The sequence below is a fragment of the Vicugna pacos genome, chromosome 19 (assembly GCF_048564905.1).
Source record: "Vicugna pacos chromosome 19, VicPac4, whole genome shotgun sequence".
Lineage (NCBI taxonomy): Eukaryota > Metazoa > Chordata > Mammalia > Artiodactyla > Camelidae > Vicugna > Vicugna pacos.
In genome coordinates, this window is record NC_133005.1 from 41625348 (window position 1) to 41634715 (window position 9368).

At 45.5% G+C, this 9368-nt stretch overlaps 1 long non-coding RNA gene across 1 annotated transcript; it reads left to right on the forward strand.

Moving 5' to 3' along the window:
* The first annotated feature begins 1929 nt into the window (after nucleotides 1-1929).
* LOC140687471 (uncharacterized) lies at nucleotides 1930-8446 on the forward strand. The gene is made up of 3 exons (XR_012061855.1): nucleotides 1930-2110; nucleotides 5208-5386; nucleotides 8359-8446. It is a non-coding gene; the product is annotated as an uncharacterized lncRNA (long non-coding RNA).
* The last annotated feature ends 922 nt before the right edge of the window (nucleotides 8447-9368 follow it).

Below are 9368 nucleotides of genomic sequence, written 5' to 3' on the forward strand. Positions count from 1 at the left end.
ACCTCATACAGATGTGGGAGGGTAAAATGAGAGACTCCGTGGAGAAGGTGCAGCACAGACCTATTCATTAATGGTTAACATTAAACCAAAATGTCAGCTCTATCCAGAGCCTGCTTGCTGGGGCTGTGAACACACCTTTCCTTACCTTTCCCTATATCGAAGAAAAGTTGCCTGGAGCACTGATTTCTTAGCAGCTTTTGTTCTCCCAGCAGGAGCCCACAGGAATAGCTACCAATTAAAATAACAAAGTTTCGTGTGACAACATTTGCAGAAAAAGCTGCAAACGTTTAATAAAAACTCAGTTGCTGGGAGAGCGAGACAGCTACGTCTACTGGAAGACCTGAAGCTGCATTTCCAGTTGGCCAGCGAAGTTGCTTTTGTTAGAACAAGGCCCTTCTTTGCTCAAGCTCCAGACCCTGGCCTTCTCCTTTGTGCCTCGGTTTCTCCAACTGTAAGGTAGGGATAATGTCACTCTCAGCCTTACAGAGTTGCCTTTGGAGGGTCACGTGAAATAATGTACTTAACAGCATGCCCAGCAGCTGGTAAGCTCTTGGAATCCGTGAGATATTAAGATTCCTGAGCAACATGGCTTTCTTCTTCCCAGAAGGCAAAGGCTCCAGCAGAGGCTGTTCTGTCTCTCTCTCCTCCAGGTCCTTCCTCCTTCCTGCATGCACAGGTCCCTGCAAACAGGCCATGGGCCTCACACTGAAGGATTCATCCTGGTCCCTACTCAGTCCTGGCTGTCCCTCAGCCCCGCCCTTGGCCACAGTGATTGGGGTGGGCACTGGACAGAAGCTGGGCCAAAGTCTTACCCTTTCAAACTGGACTGGATAGAGAAAAACTAATTCTGTCCTCACAGAGCCTGGCTTTTCTGTGAATTGCACAAACCTGGGAATAAGTTACTCCTGGCCATCTATCTGGTCTCTGCTTGGCTGGGAGCTCCCTGAAGGCAGGGAGACCAATGTCCTATTTGCCCCTTTGTGTTCAGTACAGAGCTCAGTGCCTTCCCATGGTGAGTGGTTAATTTGATGAATAAATGAATGAATGAATGAACTGTGCTGCTTCCTACTCCTTTTTCCATTGATCCGAAATCATTGCTTTCTCTGAGAAGACTGCAGGCTTTTCTTTCCTTCTTATTTATTTTTAACTTTTTATTAATGGAATATTTAAAACCTGAGAATAGGATAAGAAACTCCCACACACGTGTTCTCAGCGTCAACAATTATCATTCTGATGTTCGTTTCCCATATTTCCTTCCCTCCTTCCTCAAGGGAGTGGGGACAGAGGTTCTGAAATATTTTAAAGCAAATCCCAGACATTGAATCATTCCACCCCAAAATATTTCTCTCTATATATCCTTAACAAGTAAGTATTTTTTCCAAGTAACCACAATTCCACCATCACACTTAACTAAAACAATAATAATTTCTCAATACCACATAATATCCAGTCCATATTCAAATTTCCCCAAGTCTCAAAAACTTTTTCAGTAGGTTTGCTCAGATCTTGCCAAGGTACATTCACGCTGAGGTTTATCAGGAGGAATTGTTTGGTGGCAAGTGACAGAAACCTAGTTCAAACCAGCTGAAACCAGAAAGGGGGATTTGTTAGCTCCTGTAAGGAAACTGAGAAATGAGAAGCCAAGGGGTGTCAGGGACACTGGATCTAGAAGCCCATCCAGTCAGGGCTGTCTTTCCTGCCCCTGCTTCTGTCCGTCTGTATTTTCTCAGACTGCTCCAGAGAAGCTGAGATCGTGACCTCCGGCAGTTGTCTGCCTACATGCTTTGTTTCGTGATAGAAATTAGTTTACCTCTAAGCAGGCCCATTGGAAACGGAAGAGTTTTGATTGGCTCAGCTTCTGTCGAGTGCCTACCCCTTCACCAATCATTGTGACCAAGGGGCGGGGCCTGGTGATTGACGGCACATACTACCACTTTCGGTCTGAGTGAGGGGAGGAGCCGTTACCCAGTGGGCGAAGCATTTCGTTTACCTAGAAAGTGAGAAGGGACCAGAGCAGACAGAATGACGGTATCTGCACGTGGGATGCTTCTAGAAACTCCTGATAAACAGGTTTCCATTGTCAAGAGGCCAGGAAAATACTGAACTGAAGGTAGTTAAGCTGCTCTCCCCGACCCTTCTTTTAGGAGGCTTAAGTGTGTGGTGAATCCCTAAGAGAATTTTGCAAACTTAGTTGATCTTGGACATCTTTTTATTTTCATGCATTCTCTAATGAAAGTGCTATCTCCCCTAAAGAGGCGAAAATTGGCTCGTGGGGGAGAGGGGAGAACAATTCTTTTTATGTATAAAGCCCAGATATTCATATAGTGCGTCAACAGATATGTATCTGTGGTATTAAGATTTCATGGGATGGCAGTGAAGAGGGGAAAATGTCCAAAAAGTCTCCTTAGTGGAGTGATGATGGGGAAAAAAATTGAGAAACACTGGTTTATTTTCCATCTGGGCCTCAATTTCCTCATCTGTAAAATTGGGATAATATAATGCCCAATTCAGAGAGTTTCTGCAATGACTAAAGGCACTTAGAAGCGTGCCTGGCATAGAGGAAGCACCATGCTTGTGCTGGTTATTTCCTGGTGGTTGTTGATGATGTTTTAGGAGCATTTTGTAAGTGTTGGGAAATTAAAGAGCGCAGGTCTGGCGTCAGATGTACTAGGTTTAAGAACTTCCTTTGAATTTCTGAATACTGCATTTTCTTATCTGCAGAAGGAATCAGAAAGGCTAGCTTTGTAGAGTCACTGTCAAGATTAAGGGGAATAACATAGGTGAAGTCCCTGGCACATGTTAAGCCACTGTATAATCACCTGCTGCTGCAGATGGGGAAACTGAGGCTCTGAGCCCTGGAGAGAGATGCTTGGGGAAGTATAGCCAGCCCCACACCACCAGCTCCAGCCCTGCAGCCTTCAGTTTGCCTTTGATTTACCGCTTTCTCTGGGAAGTTGCACCTCTGCTCTTCCCCTCCAAGTTCAGTGAGCCTGCATCCACCCTGGTCAGCTCAAAGGCCTGGTTCGTCCTGACAGGTGTGAGGTCTTTGTTTATATTACTTTTTTCCGCCTCCAGCCTTCAACTTTACCTTGATTTGAACAGAACCACATTGAAGGCAGTGAGCATGCTTGTCCCTCGGCCAAGCGCTGCCTCCAGTCAACCAAAGCCTCCCGCTGCTGTCTTTCCTGCTAGAAGCCGTAGAGGCAGCCAGTCTGGGTCTAGGACTCACACTTACAAATGCCAGGTCAGAACTGTCACTGGTTTTCTGGGCCTGGTTTTCTGGTCTGGGTACAGGAGCCTCTGGGTTTGTACCCAACTAACTGACTCCAATGCATCTGCCTTTTGGAATAGGGAGGCAGAGGATCTGGGCTCTCAAGCCAGATTGCAGAGACAGATTCTTTCTTTTTGTCTTCATTCCATCAGCTATGAGGGCGTGTTGCTGTGCAGTCACCTGGGTGTGACCTCTGCCTGGCGGCCAGCTCCAGCTCTGGGAAGCATGGAGGGAGGGTCAGGTATGCCCGCCTTGTCCACCACCAGCTCACACATGTCTGAAAGTCAAAGGCTCTGCCTGCACTGGGGGAGACACTGAGGGCAGAACCTTCCAGTGGCTTCCTATTGCCCTGCTATTCTTAACAGCAGAGTAGGATCTCTGGAGTTGGGCGACTTGCAATCAAAGTCTCATTTTCTTCCATCCTGTGCTGACTGAATAACCTTTGAGGGAAGCAGAGAAGAGAGTTTTTGCAAATCCCCACGAGAATAACATTGCTCATGAGTCTTGTCTAAAGCATGCTTTTATTCTTCACTGATTATATTCATATCCAAAATCGTGTGCAAGCCCTTGTGTGTAGATGCTGTGTGGGTGGGATGGACATTGCTGTCCTTGTTTCACAGGCAGGAAAATTGAGGCTCAGAGCAGGTACGGGTCTGCTCAGTGTTCTGGGGCATGGGTGGTTGTCACACTTGAGAAAGGTCTTGGCTGGGACCCTACCCCTCTGGGAAGCCTCCCTGGACCAGCCTTGGTCAGCCGATCCTCCTCCATCCCACTGCTGGCATGTCCCCCATCTGAGCATTTGCCCTGGTGCATCACAGTTGCTCATTGTATCGTCCCTCCTCCTGGGCCTGTGCTGTCCAGAGTGATGGCCAGCAGACCAGTGGTTCTCACCCAGGGGCAGTATTGCTCCCCACCTCCAGGGGACATTTGGCAGTATCTGGAGACATTTGTGGTCGTCACCTCTGGAGGGTTGGGATACTACTGGCATCTAGGGAGGCTGCTAAAGACCCTACAATGCACAGGACAGCCCCCATGACAGAGAAGTATTTGGTCTAAATGTCAGCAGTACTTGCTCTAGACACAGGGGCTGTTGAGCTCTTGCGATGTGCCTGAGCCAAATGGAAACACCAGATTTCAAAGACTTAGTATGAAAAAAAGAATGCAAAATATGCCATTAATAATTTTAAAATGTTAAAACTATGTATGGAATAATATTTTGGATATATTGGGTTAAATGAAATAGATGATGAAAATTAGTTTTACCTATTTAAAAAATGATTTTAATTGTAGCTCCCATAAAATTTTAAATCACGTAGATGGTTCTCATTGCATTTTGAATGGGCAGCGCTGTGCTTGACGGTGCATGCCATTCAAACAGGGGTCTGTCTGCCTCTGTCTGGGTTTGTTCATTGTTGTGAATGCAGCACTAAGCAGAGAGCTGACACATGCTGGGTGCTTAGTAGGTAGTTATGGGAGAAGGAAGGGAGGAAGGAAGGGAGGGAGGGCCAGCACCCCCAGGAGTTGTCCACATAGGATCCCAAGGACTTACTGGTGAGCCCAGAATTCTCCCCTCAAGTCCAGTCTCTAAGGCAGCTGCCAAGGAGAGCTCCTTCCTTCTAGAAGGTGCCCTGCTGCCCACTGTTCCGATTCCCTGACCTCGCCCTCTGGGTCTTTTGGCTGTGTCTCCTCCCACTGCACCTGGCTGAGAGTGATCTTGGGTGAGTCACTTAATCCCTTGTTTTGGAGCTTCGCCACTTGCAACCTGCCCCCCGCCCCTGCCTCAACTTGGTCCCCATCAGCATGAGGTTCACTTTGATTTTTAAGTCTAGCTCTCCGCCCAGGATCCTCTGGGGTATACGTCCAGACGACAGGGGAGCAGTTGCAGACTTTCTGTGACTTTAATTATCTCTAGCAAATGGGTTGATCATCCCCACAGGAAAAAGGATGAGCCCCAGAACACATATTTGGAAACGTCTGTCCTGTCCTGACAATGGGCTTTCTGAGAACACAGCTAACTCTTCATCATTACACAACACAGAGATGATTGAGCAAGTGTCAGCCGCAGTGAACGCCAGCTGGATTTGACTGGATTCTGTCCCCGAATATTGAAAACAGGTTGATTTTCTTCTCAGTGCTCTGAAGATTTGTGGGGGTGGCTGAACATGGCTTCGAGGGTTGGACTGATTCTCAGTGGCACCAAGAGAGGATGTCCAGAGGGGATCTATTTTAACCATGAACCTGGCCTTTTGATTCCCCAGGCAATTGTCAACACCTAGCAGCCTGTCCTGGAAATTGGAATCACAGATATAAATGACAAGTCCGTTTTAGTGTAAATGTTCCTGGGTTTTTTTTTCCCCCTTAAAAAAAAATCTGACTGTGAGAGATAACATGTACATGAAATGACAAAATGTAGGAAAATGCGAAGAAAAAGTAAAGCTTACCCAGAATCCCATCACCCAGTGATTATCACTGCAAACACAATACCTTTCAGCCTTCTTTCGTGTATAAGGATTCCTAATTTATTGCGTATACTGTTTGACAGTATTGCTGTCCTACAGCCTGAGCTGCCTTAAACTTTTTTTTTGCTTCGTATCAAGAATCTTTTGTTTTCTTATTCAATATTTGATATCAATTTAAATGATTGCATAGCCCTTCACTGTGAAAGCAAGCCAACATCTATTTGAACAATTCCTCATTGTTGGATGTTTAGGCTGGTTCCAACTTTTTGCTCTTGTAAATAACTCTACAGTGAACATCCCTGAACATAGATCTTTGCACACATCTCTGATTATTTCCTTAGGGTAAATTCCTAGAAGTAAAACGACTGGTTTTACTTCACACATATGAAGACTTTTGATAAGGACTGTTGTGTTAGTCTGGAAAGTTTATGATAAATAACATTTCCAACAGCAGTAGAGTCTCTTCTCTCTCACCCTTGCCATTCTTGGTATATATCAGTTGAAACACAGAAAACACAGATCCCTGATTTTTGAACTTAGTATACTGTCGTTATCTTTCATGAAGTATCCTTCTTTTCCATGACTTCATAATATTATGTTGGAAATCTGTGCTATAGCATATTTCACCAGTTCCTTGATTTTGAACAGATAAGGCTGCTTCCAGCTTTTCCCACAGAAATGGTATAGGGGTAAATTTCTTCCTTATCCATAGGTTCTGAATAATTCCTTAGAAACAGAAAAATGCTAGAACAAGAAAGAATGCACGTTGTAAGGATTTTAATATATATCACAGAACTCAGAGAGGCCAAGGCCCTCTTCCCTCCAGTAGTCGCAGTGTTTCTCCCATCCTTGGTATCACTGCGTGTTTCTGTTCTTTTTTAATATTGCTACTCCGAACAGCATGAAAAGTTATCTCATTACAGTTTTCATTTCGATTGCTTTGATTGTTAATGAATTTAAACATTTCTCATAAGTTTACTGCCCATGTGCATTTCCACTTATGTGATTCATTGCTCATTTTTCTTTAGCCATTTTTATTGATCTGTAAGAACTTTGTATATTTTGACGGTCTTAAAATTTTGTCATATATGTTGGAACTATTCTTCTTAGTTGTTACATGTTTTAAAATTTTATTGGTGGTGGTGTTTGACACCCTGGCATTTTTAATGTTTATGTTGAATCATTTTGTCTTTTCCTTTGTGGTGTTCGGCCTCATGAGCCTGGAAAAGCCTTCTGTGGGAATGATGGTAGGGCTCATTGCCACAGTGGTCGGTTGGGCAGATGTCCCGAGTGAACTAGATGTGTGTTGAGTGAATAAAATGGCCTTTGACTTTGGAGGAGCTGTGACGGTCACTTGGCAATGCAGCCCTGCCAGACAAGAGTCCTCTGTCTTTTCTTAATTTTTATTAGGAATCTGTCTCTAACTAATTACGTAGTGGAAGGAGGGCTGGGCAGAGGGTCAGGGCTGCTACCTTGGGCCGTGCTTACTCACCATGGAGCTTCAGTCCTCTCATTTGTAGAATGAAGGAATGATCAGGATCTTTTCCTTTGTCCCCTGACTATCATAGGATGACCTTGAACAGGGCCCTAGAAGTCACTCCCCAGTGAAGCCCTTTCTAGGCATGTAAAGCCAGACCTTCCAAAGAAAGACAAAAAGCTTTCATCATATAAACATTAAAAATTCCTGGATATCAAGAAAGACCATAGATACCATGAAAAGACAAAGAACAAACTAGGAAAAATATTTTCAACCATTAAGTCATTAAACCTCCCCAACCCAGCCAATGGACAGATAATTCCTGCACATCCTCCCTCAAAGGGTGGGGGAGGGTGAACAGAGCCTCCAGGAAGGCACCAAGCTCCTGTGCACGGAAAGTGCTCGGTGCAGGCTTTTTATTCTCCCAAATGAATGAATCAATCAGTGATGAAACCTGCATCCTAGACAGTGTGTTTGCCTTCCTTTAAATTGAGAGGAGACAGAATGCTTGATCCTAGAAAGGCAGTGGTTTCGCTTCTGTCATTTACTGTGGGGTTCACTGCAGAACCTCCTGTTCTCTTCTGAGCTCATCTGAAAAATGGGTTTGGAAGTATTTACTCTGTCAACTCCCGCCTCCTCCCTCTGAGCGGATGTCAGTTGGGATGAATCAGAGCATAGGTATTTTGGCCCGACCATTGTTTTGACAATGGGAACGATTAAACAGATAGTTTATTTATTTTATTCTCATCTTTCATACCCACATCTCCAGAAGAGCTTTGTTTGCAGGTGTAGACAAGAAAGGAAGTTTCTGCAAAGTCAGAAACTGGTTGTGGGAAAAAAATGAGGGCATCTTTGGAGTGAAGGAGTTTTTATTTTTTTCCTCAGTGTTTCTTCTCACTTTAAACTGGTTCTTTTCTGCTCTTATGTGGGCTGGAATGTCTGCTGAACTCCAGGCATGAGAAAAGACTTGAGTTGCAGCATGAAAGATTGGATTAGACACCAGGAAGGACTTCCTGGTTAACAAGCTTGTGTAGGTAGAGGAAGAAGTGAAGGAGGAAAATCACACCACCTCCTTCCTTGTGAGTAGGAGGCGGTTTGCTGGGAGACACTCCAGTGCTTATGGGTGAGACCCTTTCTCCACGTTCTCAAAGGTCTGGGAAACAGTAATAGAAGCAAAGCACAGCCCTGCTGGAAGGATCCCGATGGAAAATGCAATGCCTCCCTCCCATTTCACAGGTGGAGAAACAGAGGCAGGACCATGCAACAGGTATTTACCAAGGACCTCCTATGTGCCATGCCTGTTCTGAGCACTAGTGAGTGAGACAGATGACTAGCAAACAAGGTCAGGAGTACAGAATTTAATGTTGGGGAGTGATGGGACTGGACTAGGACAGGAAGGGATGGGGGAGGAGGCGGGAAAGCATCCTTAAAGGAGTGGTCATGGTGATGCAAGATGAAATGACTCACCAGGGTCACATGAAGATACAGTCAGAGTCTGGTGTCCTGACTCTTGGTGAATGGCTCCTCCAGGGCATTTTGGTTGCAAGTGATAGAAACTCAACTCAAAAAAGGCTTATGCCCAAAGGAGATTGATTGGCTGAAAAAAGCCAAGGGTAGATCTTATTTTAGGAATGTCTTGATCCAGGTTCCCAAACAGTGTCACCCTGCCCTCTCTCCATGTGTCTGCCTCTTCCATGGGGGTTTTAATGCCCAGGCTCCTTGTGAGAGCAAGGTGACTCCAGCAGCTCCAGGCCTATGTCTGAGAGTCAGGCTCAGCAGGGCAGATTCCTTCTCTTTCCCAAGCATTTTGATGAAAGTCCTGAGCCTGACTCCCTCTGCCAAGTTTGGGTCACAGCCCCATTTCTGAACCACTCACAGTGGCTTAGGGGATGTTCAGCAGCAGTTGTCCAGGCCTGGGTCAGAGTCACCCTGGAGCACTGGGCTGAGAGAGTGGAGGACGTGTTCCCAGGATGAATTCTGAGCAGCCCAAACCCAGCTGTGCCAGTGATGTCTTCTCACCTCTCCACACTGTACCCCCACCAGCCACTTCCCTAGGCTGTATGAGATACCTACTATGTGCGTCCATCTCTGTTTCTCAGAACTTAGCTTTCAATATATAGGAGATACTCCCCCCCACCCCACCCCAATCCTCCAGGATCTT